The sequence below is a fragment of the Neopelma chrysocephalum genome, unplaced genomic scaffold, assembly GCF_003984885.1.
Source record: "Neopelma chrysocephalum unplaced genomic scaffold, ASM398488v2 Primary Assembly neopelma1_166, whole genome shotgun sequence".
NCBI classification, from domain to species: Eukaryota; Metazoa; Chordata; class Aves; order Passeriformes; family Pipridae; genus Neopelma; species Neopelma chrysocephalum.
In genome coordinates this window covers 36,658-50,255 of record NW_020897828.1, presented here as the reverse complement: position 1 = coordinate 50,255, position 13,598 = coordinate 36,658, and the positions used below count along the sequence as shown (strand labels likewise).

Genomic DNA, 13,598 nt, shown 5'->3' with positions numbered 1-13,598 from the left:
ATGAACATAATTTCTGTGGTCTGATTCATCCCCCCCGATTTTAGTCCCATAACTAAGATACCAAAGTTAGAAGCCACTTGTGTAGAGTGTTGCCAGAGAGAGGCTGTGGATGGAGTGGCTCACATGGAAGGACCAGATGGCAAACAGGCTCTGAACTTCAGCACTTGTCAGCAGTGAATCTGGACTTGTACCCACTGCTCTAAGGGGGTGACTCATTGGGTTTTTTCAGACTTTAACAAAGGAGCTGGAAGAAACCAATTTCAACCCTTTAAGTGGCACAAACAATTCTAATTGGGAAATGTTGATTTTTCCCCTCCACCCCCCCCCAGAAAAATGCAAAACTGAATTTTCAGGGAAAACAGTAATTGGTTTTGGGGGTTTATTTTAGCTGAAATCTCATTTTATTTCCTATAGGAACAGAAGTGCTTTACATACAAATGACAAAATTATCAAAATCCAGTTATCATTTTTCAAAGGAAAACAGTTTGATCAGTTTTATTATATACCCAGCTGAAAATGAGGCAGCATCAGTTGGAAGATATTCACGAATAGGATGAGGATTGGACTATTCAAATATTCTCTCTGCTTCTGTTTGCTCATCCAGTTCTAATTAAAAGGATGTGTTCTGGTGTCCCATCTACTGAAAAGCAGGAAGAATCCTCTGAAAAGCCCAGGGTTTTCCAAATGGGTTATTTGAGCAATTATTTGGGATATGCATTTTGGCCTTTAAGTGTTGGTCTAAACAGAAATTTTTTGGCCTTTTGAGACAACACATCCTAAAGCATTAAGAGCCTCCTTTATGGATAGTTTTCCTATTGCAGGGAGGTGACTTTCCCGTAAGGGCTGTTTGCATAATGTTACAGTAAATGAAATCCGTGGATGATGTTCCCAGTATGATAAAACACAATTTGGAGTGGAAATAAAAAAATAAAAAAATATATATATTTTGGCTTGTTATAGCGTCTTGAATTAGTGGGAACAAATGTACCCTGACAGCAAAGCAATTTGCATTCTCAAGTTAATAGGAAAGGAAAGCAAGCAAAATTATGTCAGCCATTGGGGCAGCTTTGGAAGCCTGTTTTTCTCTTTACTGTTTGAGCACATTATGAACTGGGCTCATTTGCCTTGAGTTTCTTCCCAAACAGAAAATTTCTTCACAAATAAAATGGTCCTGTTGTCAGGTTTAGCTTAGATTTACTGATCCTGCAGCCTCTTTAAAAGCAAATTCTTTTTTCCTCAACGGGGATTTTGACTGAGCAGGGGCTGTGTCATTAATTCACAAATATATATGATTCTGGTTGTAGCATAATTTTTTGTATAATATAGAGGCAGATGCACAGTTAATCTTGGGCAAATAGATACCAATTATTTTTTGTAATGAAATTATAACAGAAAAACTGTCACCTACATAAAATACAGGAGCAGCAGGGGAGATGGAATAGATTCCTCTGATCTCCTCAACCCACATGCTTGCATAAAAATAAAGCAGAGTCAGAACTTTGAACCTGAGATTGAATTCTAAATCAAAGAAGCAGAAATGTATAACTCTTTGTCCTCATTAGCTCTGTGTAGTTAGAACTCAAGCAGACATGATTTATTCCTCTGAAAATCGGGGTGTGCTGTAAACCTTCATACACAATATAAAATCCTTTTTTTTACATGTTTTTTGGCCAGAAGTCTGCAATATGTCCACGTCTTAGATGTTATTAGCATCTTCTTTGAGTGTTTGTTTCCCTGTCAGAAGGAAACTTTCCCTCTTGTTTCCCTCTTGTTGACAAGGGGGGAGGGTGGAGAAACAAAAAAACCCTTTCATCTTATTGAAAAGAAAGAAAAAGGAAAAAAGTCATGCTACGACAATGTTTGCAAAGGCAAATTAGTCTGGTTGCTGTCCTTGCTCTTGTTTACAGATCACGAAAAGCTGCTGAAAACTGGCCCAAACAACAAATAAAGATGCTTGGCTGTTCTCAGAGTTTGATTCACACGGTGAGACACCGCTGTGGGTCAAGCTTTGTTCGTGCATTGCAGCAGAAAATGAATTTTGGGTCTGCCTCTTGGCTAGGTTGAACTGAAGAAACTAAAACTAATGACCATGGTAATCAGCATTGTCCCTCTTTGAAGACGTGTCTGGCCCTGCTGTCACTGTGCAGCACCCAGGGAAATTCAGTCTCTGAAGGTTCCTTTTATAGCAGTGATAGTTTTGATGGACAGGAATGCATGTTCTTGTTTGACCTTCGTTAGGCAGCAACAGGATATCCTTAATTGTGTTCAGTTCCTCCCCCCACAGCAGCAATGGTTGCTCTCAGCAAACCTCCCTTCCAGCAGAAGGAGCTGCGCTGCTGCATCCACACAGGGTGGGTCAGGATGGAAGGGACCACAGTGGGGTCATCTGGTCCCACCTCCCTGCTCCAGCAGGGTCATCCCAGAGCACATGGCACAGGATTGTGTCCAGATAGTTCTGGAATATCCCCAGTGAGGAGACTCCACACCTTCTCTGGACAATCTGTTCAGTGCTGGGTCACTGCACAGCAAAGAAGTTCTTCCTCCTGTCCAGGTGGAACTTCCTGGGCATCAGTTCCTGCCCGTTCCTCTTGTGCCATTGCTGGGCCCCCCCGAGCAGAGCCTGGTCCATCCTCTGCCCCCTCCCTGCAGCCCCTACAGACCTGGGGGAGGTCCCCTCTCAGTGTCTGCTCTGGAGGCTGAACAGCCCCAGCTCCCTCAGCCTTTCCTGCTCCCAGAGATGCTCCATCCCTTCAGCATCTCCGCAGGAGAATCATCTTCCAGCAGCTCCATGTCCCTGCTCTGCTGAGGAGCCCGAGCTGGACCCAGCACTGCAGATGTGCCTCCCAGGGCTGGGCAGAGGGGCAGGATCACCTCCCTGACCTGTTGGGAACGCTCTTCCTGATGCATCCCAGAATCCCACTGGCCTCCTTGGCCCCCAGGACACACTGCTGCCTCAGGAACAGCTTTTTGTCCACCAAGTCCTTCTCCACAGAGCTGCTCCCCCAGCCTGTGCTGGTGCCTGGGGTGGTTCTTCCCCAGGTGCAAGACTCTGCATTTGCTGTTGTTTGAATTTCAGAGAGTTCTTCCCTGCCCATCTCTCCAGCCTGTCAGCGTCCTCCTGAAGGGCTGCACAGTTCCCTGGGGTATTGGCCACCCCTCCACCTTTGTGTCACCAGTGAACTTGCTGAGGAGGCACCTGCCCCTTCATCCAAGCCATTGACGAACAAGTTAAACAATTCTGAGCCTGGTATTGAACTTTGGGAACACCACTAGTGACAGGCCTCCAACCTGACCTTGTGCCACTGGTTACAACCCTCTGGGATCTGCTCTTCAGCCAGTTCTCATTCCACCTCACTGCCCACTCATCCAGCCCTCACTTCCCGGGTCAGCCTACAAGGATGTCGTGAGAGACAGTGTTGAAAGCCTTGCTGAAGTTGAGGTAGATAATGTCCACTGCTCTCCCCTCATCCACCCAGGAGTTGTTTCATCAAAGGGAATCAGGTTGGCCAGGCATGATTTACCTTTAGTGAATCCATGCTGACGAGTCCTGATCCCCATCTTTTCATCCATGTGAGATATATTCCTATAAAACACACCAGCATATCTTCTGGGGTTTTATGCAGCAACAAGCCTGGTAGTTCTTGAAAGTGTATCAGTATTATAAATACTGCAAAATCACTCGTGTTCGAGTAGCTTCTACTCACATTAAGGGTTTTGCTGTCAATCTTTAATGGCCTTACTGGATGATGGTCAAGTCCTAGATGACATTTGTCAATCTTGATCTTTTAAACAAGTTGTAGTTTTTCCCTTTACGGGTTATGATCAAAGTCAGATGGTGATTCATGTTGCATTATGATGTGCTCTCATGGTGCATCCGTGGCTGGTGAAGTGCATGGAGGAGTTTCTGGTGCATCAGTGGGCACTGTGTAATGCTGAGTAGCATTTCCATCCAAAACATCCTCTACTGCTGTCAGGATAGTGTATGTAATTTAATTTTGTCGTTAGAGTGGGAAGAACAAAAGTATTATTTGGAGTAAATCACATAAACTAGTTTTCCTGGGTGAAAACTGATCAAAGGACTGTTTTTAAAGCAACACCACCCTAATAATGTAATTATTACACGCAGCAATACCCTGTGTACAGAAGCACCTGCATAAAAACAACATGTACACAGGAGCCATATAACTGTAGCTGCCATAACCCCTTTGGGTCTTGAAGGATCTCAGTCTACCTGAAACCCAGGAGCTATTTATTTGTGAATACCACTGCAAACTTCACTTCTAAGCTCTACGATATAAAGCTGTTCTCTGTGGTAGAAAATCCAAGGGGAAAAGAGCAGTGCTATCCCCATGCACCTCAGTGTGGGACAAGAAGCTGTAATTTCCTTTTTTGCTCACCTGGTTTGATTAGCTGGGACAGTCATGTTTGCAGATGCATCCTAGATGAAAACAGAATGTTCCTCCCTTACTATTCTTACTACCTCGGCAATGTCACCGAGTTCCTTTGTAGGTTAACACTTGTCACTTCTTGTTCTGTTTCACATTGCCCTGTGTTTGTTTTTTTTTTCAATGTAATTTGCAAGCTGCTATCATACAATCTACTCTTTAATAGCCCAGCACAACTGCCAGAGAAACAATTGCATCAGAACCAATTATTTCCATCTTCGGATTTAGAATCGCTCTTTCTCCTATTAATAGATCTCGCTCTTTCTTCTGCAAGCACACAGAGCTCGTGGTTATTAATTGGCATCTGTTAATAATTTTCTTGGAATATCAGATTTTATCGTTCAGTAACGTGGATATTTATAATAACAAAATATGGGTTTTCATGGGATGAATTCTGTAACTTCCTGGCTCTGAGTGAAATGAAAATTGTAGATGTCATGGTGGATCAGGCCAATCATGGCATGATTTCAGTTGTTACTGGTAAGGTGAATCCCTTCTTTTCAGTTTCTCCTCATTCCCAAGCACTTGTCAGTGTATAAGCTCTGCTTTGGGCCACCTAGAAAACTACAAATGAATAAATACTCTTCATTTTATCCTCTCCATGGGATGCCTCTACATAAGGATAAAGACACAATGAAGTTAATAAAGTAAATTCTTATATGCTACAGCTAAAATGGAGTCATCTAAACTCACTTCAACCCAAATGCTTGTAGAAAACACGGTAAAGAATTGTAAAACAGTGGGGGAAGAAAGAGATCTCTCTAGTAATCTTTCTTGGTAGAGGGATATGCATCTTTAAATATTATCAGCATTCTATTCACCCATTTCCTCTACTCAAGAAATTCAGGAAATTCTGCTCTTTGTTCAGAGTGCACTCAGGAATAAAAAACCCTTTCCAGGTCCGACAGAGTAAATAATCATCTTCCTAGTTATTTATGTAGAGTGCTTTGCTTAATAGAGCTTCAGTTCCTGGCTAGAGGCCAGGATCATTATTGTAGGATGGCTTAATATAAATATCTGTTTAGGAACTCAAAATTAATTTTCCACTAATACTCTCCAATGACTGCATAAAAAATGTGCTGTTTTTGGGAACAGCCCTACAAATAAACTTACTTGTGGAAAAAAAAGAGGGAGGGAACACATGAGGGAAATTTGTATAAATATTCAGAGGATCTCATGGAACATGGTTTGCTGTGTCTTCCAGGGTCTAGAGGTCACATTCCTTAGTCACAGGAGGGGACAGTGCCTGAGCTGCAGCGTTGCAATGCCCGTGCATTTTGTCTTTCCCACAAAACACTGCTTGTGTGGCAAAAGATGAACTGGGTTTTGCAAGCAGTGCTGAATCAATGTAAAAAAAACCCCAACATTTTCAGACTGCTCCTCTCTAATATTTCGTCCCCACAGCACTAATGAGAAGTTACAATGAGAAGTTACAATTATATGAAGATAATTAATTAATACTGAGTTTCCCTGGGTGTTAGGTTGAGTGTTGGGAGGAAAATTACCTTGCATTGTCTCTTTTCACTGGGATGTTCTAAAATTCCCTCATCCCTTAAAAGTGGTGCTTCCTGGAATATGATCTCTGCCAGTAATGCAGCCTCTCTTCTCCTTCTCTCAGTCTCTATCCAAAGCCAAACTCTATCCTATCTCACACAAATCTAGCTGGCACCAGTGGGAATTTGGGAAAGTGAGATGAGAATGGTTTGTTGTACCTCACCCCACATCTCTTAAAATAGAAAATCTGTGTCTCAGCAACATTCCTAGACGTGTGTGCAACCACCAGAGAACACACCACCTTCACAAAGCCTCAGTGCAAAAGTGTTTGAACCCTCAGCAGAGTTACATAAGTTGTATTTGGTCGTGTACAGATCACTCAGGCTCAGGGAAAGGTGTAAAAGCCCTGTGAGAACTCAACACCGTGATGTGTAGCTGAGAGTGGAGAAAAATTCACCAAGTGATCAATTCTAGACAAATCCCATCCCAAGGCATGGCAAAAACACTGCAGGAAAACTTATCTGCTTTTATTTTAGGCACTTGCCCGGGCACAGCTACACAGAAAGTTTAGCCAGAACCAAACCAAATATGTCTCAGGTCCTCTCCTAGTGTGTGTCTCTCCCCTTTCCCAGGCTGGTGTGTTTATCCAGGAGCTGCCCATCCATCCCTGCAGGCAGCCAGCACGTCTCAGCTGAAGGCAGACTGAGTCTTTAATAACAAGGCTCTTGGATTGTTCACAGATCTTCCCTAGGGAGGATGCTGAGAGGAAGAGAAGGGAAATATCCATGAACTTCATTTCCTCTCCGAGGTGAATTTCCATTTCTGGAGGCCAGGGATGAGCAGGAGATAACATAGACACCTTCTTCACTGGGACTTCACCTGTCCCCACGTGTCTGTTCACATGCAGTGACCAACTGATTAAACCCTGTGGTGGGGTTTAATCAATGTAACTCATCTAAACTAAAGTAATATTTCTAAGAGAGCAGATATTGTTCTTATTCTTTCTGTTATCTGACAAGTTGGCTTTGATACTGTGCATTACAGCTGCACTTCGTCTGCTGATGAGAAGCTTTCGTGTATAAATGTTTAGGCAGAAGAATATTTAAAAAAAATTAAAGCATTGTGTTAAAAGCTTCATCAATTAATAGCAGCGCTCATGTAGTCTGGCCTGTGCCCTGTCTTTGGAATTCCCCACAAGTTTTCATTTTGTGTATCATTTATAGCTACTCTCATGACTCCCAAATAAGTCCATCTTCCCACACAAAGACTACAGCACTATGCACATGAAGGGTGTCTGTCTGCATGTTGGTATATAATGTTAATTATGCAGCTTTTTTCTTGCATGTTTTGTTTTGTTTTGTTTTTTTATTTCCTGGGGCTGCACTGGAGAGGAAAAGAATGGTTTCCTATCTCATGAAAGTAGCAGGAAAGAAAATTAAATGCAGAAGTCCCACAAGGGAAAAAAAAACAAACCATAGCAGAACAGCACAACCACAGCAGAACAATTTCAGCTTTTTAAACTTGCTTTTTAAGGACTTAAAAATAGGAAATTCTTTCAAAATATATTTATCCCCCCCTTTTTTTCCCTGTAGAGGAAAAAGTCCTATCTGGCTGGCACCTTTGAGATGGAAAATCCTCACACTTAACACTCCTCCTACACTGTCTAGGTACTTATATGGTCCTTACCACCGTAGTAACTGAGTGTCTTCCAAGTATTTAAAAATAGAGATAACAATAACAATTCTTGCCCCCGGTTCATCTCTTTCTTTCCAGCTTGCTACAGGAATAACTTGATTAATTTATGGGATCTTTGTTTTGGACACAGTGCCTGCAATACATCTTGGGAACCTTGTGTGCCTGTTTACAGGGGATGGGCTCAAACTGGGTGCACCCAGAAATTGGGCTGCATTTCTAGAATGTGAGACATGAACACGTGTATAAAATTATATTATATACTTATATGTGGTCACTCACTATCTACTCCTTTGCAGGAGGTAGAAATTAGTAGAACTGCAGCATTCCTGCAGTATTGAGATTAGAAGCAGCCCAAGGAAATCATCATGAATTATTCTAATTTGTGACTTAGTTCCAGTGGTTAATAGAGAATCCCGGCTCTGTTGGTTTGGGGGGTGCTAATAACCCCCACAAACACATCTGGAACCTTTTTATACTGTCAGGAAAACCTGGTTCAGGAAGAAGATGGAGGAGCAGTGGAATTGCCTGAAAAAAAGGGGTGTCAATGTGCTCCTTTGTCCTTGTTTTTTTCCATATTTGCACTGACTGAAGGTGGGGGTCACTCTTCTCCCAGGCAACCAGCAACAAGGGGACAAGGGGAAACGGCCTCAAGTTGTGCCAGGGGAGGGTCAGGCTGGACAGGAGGAGGAATTTGTTGCTGGAAAGGGTGGTGAGGCATTGGCAGGGGCTGCCCAGGGAGGTTTGGAGCCCCCATCCCTGGAGGTGTCCAAGGAAGGCCTGGCTGTGGCACTCAGTGCTCTGGGCTGGGGGACAAGGTGGGCATCAGGCACAGGGTGGGCTCGATGATCTCAGAGGTCTTTTCCAAAACTCAGTGGCCTGTTCCACTCTTTGTTTGGCCTTTCTGACTCTTGGTTTCCACCCTTAGCTGGCAGCCACTCCCTACTTCCCTGCTGGGTAAGATTTTGTTTCAGTTTTGTCCTTTCAAACAACAGCAGAGTGACTTGGATCCAGCTCCCTGCAGTTCCTGCTGCACTGGACCCCTGGCACTTAGGAGCTGCCTAATTCAGTGGGCATTTGAGCACCTGAAAGGTGGCAATAGCCCTGCTCCTTTCTGAGAAACTGGCTGTAAATTTAGCCTAGGTCATCAGAAAAAAACCCCAATTCAGCGATTAGAAATTAAGAAAAAAATTAAATTAAGAAAAAAGCAAATAAAGCTTTGGTGATGCTGGTGGGTTTTTTGCCTTTTGGATGACTCACAAACACGCTGGAGTTCCCGTCAAGTGTTAATGAGGAAAGACAGCGCTGAAATTACGCCTTTGACAAGTGCCATATTTCTTTTGGAAATCAGTCTGTAATTATCAGTGTGCTGCCTGACTGTGCACCAGGGGAGAGGGAGCCCTATTTCCATGGCTGGCACGGAGCTGACACGCGCTGGCTGCCTTCCACAAATGTGCAGGGATTGGAAAACCTGCTGCCATCAATACTCCTGGGAGGAGCAATTCAGCTCTGCTTTGGTGCTGGTAGCAACCCAGAGGAAGGACACAGGATCAAGCCAGTCCTTAGATAACCCTGGTAAAACCCTATAAAGTTACCTCTGAAGTTAATCTGCCCCCACGTCAGCAAGGATGGTTGGGGCTGTTGAGTCAATGGCATATATATAAGCTGGAGTATTTATATTGGAATTTCACGGAGCTGGACTGATTTCAACAAGTTGGAGATCAATTTATACGTGTTCCCAGACACCAGCAACAAATGATTAAAAGGCTACAAGAGGTGGATATGGCTGAGCAGCATGTTTTTGTTAATTTAGTGGAAGTGAAAAATGAAAGAGGAACACAATCAATGCACAACAGTGGTTACCAGGATTTACTGTTGTGGAAACATCACTTTTCTTTTGACTGCACACATGATCTGCTTTACTTCACACCACAGGCTTTTGCTTTGTTCTGGTGGTTTAGTTTTCCAGAAAGCTTGGATCTGTAAATGGAATGAAAATACTTCTCTACTTAAGAGTTCCTCGTCTGTTGGTGATTTGCTAAATGATTAATCATTTTTTTTTCTGAAGGTTTTTAAGACTTTAATTTGCAGCACACAGCTGCCTTCGTGCACTTAGCTCCGTGCTCCAAAATTAGCTTGTAATTTGGTGTTATCAAGCTCCCTTGTGTGAGCAGGCACCAGAATTTAGAGCAGCAGGAGTGTTACAGACATGATGGAAATGTGGTCCCTCGCTGAACAAGTGACCAGAACAAAAGGCAGTTAAGGCTGGAGGAAGGAATTAGATGGTGCAGCAGGAACCAGCACAGCACTTCACCTTCAGTCCTGGTGCTTAGAGTGGATTCCTGGATCTTAAAATGCTTTGGTAGCTTGTGCAAGGGAAGAGAAGGGTGTCTCAAAGTCAGCCCACGTGTGTCTTGGGTTCTTATGCTGAGAGGGAGCTCCTAATAATATTAATAATAATAATATTAAACTCTGTCCCTCTCTACAGTTTAGGGGTGAAATTCTTCTTGCCTGGCTCTATGGGTGTGAGAGACCTGTGTGAGAGACATAAAGATCTGTTTGTTGTCAACAGAAAAATGTGGGTTTTTTGTGACATGAGCTTCTCTGGAGAGCCTGGTGTTTGTAGATCTTAATCCGATTTAGGCTTCTAATTTGCTCAGCTCTGTGAAGGCTGAGGAATTTGTGGGTGATACTAAAATTAATAAATAATAAAAATAAAATATAGTAAAAAGAATAATAAAAATAAAAATACTTCTATCTAGATTGCTATCTCTGGAGTTAAGTGGATGCTCAACAAGGTTTTCCAGAATGTCAGTTTTGGACCTGGTCATTTAATTTCTCCTTAAATCTATCTCAAACAACTCCATCCTTATTTAGATTTGGCTGATCCTCAGACCTCGTGCCAGCTCTCACAGCCATTTTCTCTGTAGAAGTATGGATTTGGAAACATCCAAATGTTTTCTGGCTTGAGGTCTTTGTTATCTGGGATGCTGGATCTGATGGAAACATTTGCTTTAGCCAAGCACATTTGGTGTTGGTTCAGTTTTCCCCCAGCCCACAGTGAGTTACGAATAGGAAGGACTGAGAAAAATATTTTCCAAGGAAGAATTCTGAAGGAAAGAAGAAAGAGGGATAGCACCAGATATGGAAAAGGCATTTCAAGAGTCACAGCAGAAAATAGGGCAGGGTGCTCTGGGAGCTCCTGGGAGATGATGTGGGAAGTCCAGAGACTGGAACTCAGCGCTCAGCACTTCTACAGGGTCTCCCAGTAACAATATTTAATCACAGTTGATGAATGAGTGCTCTGACTGTATTTTGAGTATCTCATCTTTCATTCTAATTTATACCTAAAAACCCCCGAGACTGCTGGTTGACTCTAGGTGGAGAAAGCATTAATTATTTCTTAGGTTTTTAGTGAAACACTGGCACTCCACAGTGACCAATTTATTACTCCTCTAAAAGCTGCCAATAAAAAAAATGGACATGTACAAATATATTCATTAGCACAAACTAATTAAGATCCAGGCTAATTGCCAGAATCACGATACATTACTGCGGGATTTTGGAACTCATTATGTGTCTGTGCTAATCCAACAGTGGCTCTGCAGTTTCTAATCTAAGTTACAGATCTGCTGATAGACACCTAAAAGTTGGCTTATGGTCCCTGTGGACACTGCAGAGAGTTTATGACCCAGGTTTCTCTCAGGAAGCAGGAATTAGCTGTGGAGAAAACTCTGGGCTGGGTTCTCTGTTGTGTGTTACAGCTGAACAGAGGGGTAGGGGTGGAGAGATTAATTAGCATGAAGATAAGTTTACTCCCCTGGCCTCAGACTGATTTCAGACTTGAATGTAGGTTATCAGGTGTGGTACCTTTGAGGAAAACACATGTAATTCCAGACCTCCAGTTATATTTGGGCCCCATCCTGGGGAATGGTGGAGCACATATCATAGAATCATAGAATCAGAGAATCACAGAATCAAATGGATTGGAAAAGACCTCTGAGATCATCAAGTCCAACCCTTGATCCAACCCCACCGTGGTTCCCAGCCCATGGCACTGATGCCACATCCAGTCTCATCTTAAAAACTTCCAGGGACGGAGAATCCACCCCCTCCCTGGGCAGCCCATTCCAGTGGCTGATTACTCTCTCTGTAAAAAATTTCCTCCTAATATCCAACCTATATATTCCCATCCTGGCTTACACATGTTCGTACAGCACAGATGAGGATCAGATAACCTCCTTGGCACCTCAGATAACCAGGGGGCAGAACCCACCCAGGGAAGGACATCTAGGCAGGGCTGAGGCAGCTGGATCCAAGGCTGTTTGGTGTCCTGAAGCAGCCACCTCTTGGTCTGGTAGCAGAACAAACTAATTCCCAGCAGACAGTGTGTGTTGTGATCTCACCTAATGGTGTTCAGAAAGCAGACAGCTGGATTTTTCACCAGCAGAAATTTCTTGGTGACCTTTCCAATGAATCTTCGTAACTAAACTCCGTGTCTCTCCTGTGAGCTCTGCCTCTGGGAGGCAATGACATGTGCTTGCCTAGGAGAAGCTGGGGGAAAAAAAACATTCCTGGCTTTTATTTTTTTTTCCTAAAGCCAAGAAGGTAAGGAGACAAATAGAAGATGTGTAGTTTTGGACCTTTCTGTCACAGGGTGATGGATGCTGTCAGCAGAGGGCACAGAGGGCTTTGCCAGTCAGTCATGAGTCACCACTCTGTCCATCAGCACCACTTTGTCTCTCCTCAGACAAACTCAAGCCTTTGCCTTATAAATTCCTTTCTCTGTCAAATTAAAGAGAAAGAAATGGCTTTGCCAGACTCCAGTGGAAAGAAAACGTGGAGAGAAATGATCCATGAACAATCCTGTGGCCTGTGCCCAGTGGGAGCAGGTGCAGGACTTGGAGCTGTTCTGCCCAGGTGTGGGAGGTTTTGGTGGGCTTTGCAGTGGCTGTTGCACCTCTCTGGAACCGTTCCCCGTGCCAGGGAAAAGTGGCACAACTGCTGTTCAAGTATTTATGGGTTTTAAATGAGGGACCACGGAAATACAAAGCAAAAGGCTAAGTCATGAGATGGGAGTCCTCTGGAGGTCTCTCAGCTGAAAAATCCCGTTCCATTATGGAAGAACATCAAAAAGAAAATGGAATTTTTGGCAATTTCCCCCCATTCCTCCCATCCCACAGGCAAATTTGGTGAACAACACAGTCTGGAGGCTGTTCTCAGACGCAGCAGAATTAGTGCAGGTTTTTGGTCTCTCTTCATCATCTTAAGAAGATTACTGCAGCCAACATTAGCATTTTGCTATTACATGGTGGACTGGCTGAGGTCCAGAGTGAGTTGGAATTAGAATACTTATTTTTTTCCTTCTATTAATTCTTTATCTTTTTGCAGTAGAGTATGATGCATGCAAAAAAAGCCAGTGAAGAAAGCTGCATCGAGGGATACTGGTGTTTCTTTGTTGTTTCTCCCCATATACCTGTTTGTGTGAGCTTATAATTCCAACTCAGTTTGCTTCTAAATTTTGGGTTTTAATGAACCTAAATGTGAGCACATCCACAACTGCCATTATTTTTGGAGTGGGTGCTATGCAAGATCACTAAGAAGTTATTGTTTTCCTCTCCAAAATTATAAATAGATTCAAATTTACTTGAAACTTGGCATGGAAAGGTTTTATAACTCCCATAAATCTGGCCCTTGTTTCAGGCTTCCCACAACTCTTTGGACATTACAGTAATTTTCTGTGGCTGTAAGTAGTTTTCTGCAGGATTATGTGGTATATGAAACATATTTGGGGGCAAATTTCTTGATTGAACTTGCAGAATAGAAACCAACATCTAATTAACCCTGAGCTGAGATAGAGAGCAGCTGTTTTTATTCTGCTGCGTTGTGAGGTCTCTGGCCAAGCAGCAAAAAAGGCTGAGTAAAGCCTTGACTTCGGTTTATCAGAACTTAAAATATCAGTTGACT

At 43.1% G+C, this 13,598-nt stretch overlaps 1 protein-coding gene across 1 annotated transcript in view; it reads left to right on the top strand.

Moving 5' to 3' along the window:
* The window catches only part of PCP4 (Purkinje cell protein 4), a 52,672-nt gene that overhangs the window by 21,443 nt on the left and 17,631 nt on the right, over positions 1–13,598 (top strand). The gene's annotated exons all lie outside the window — the stretch shown is intronic.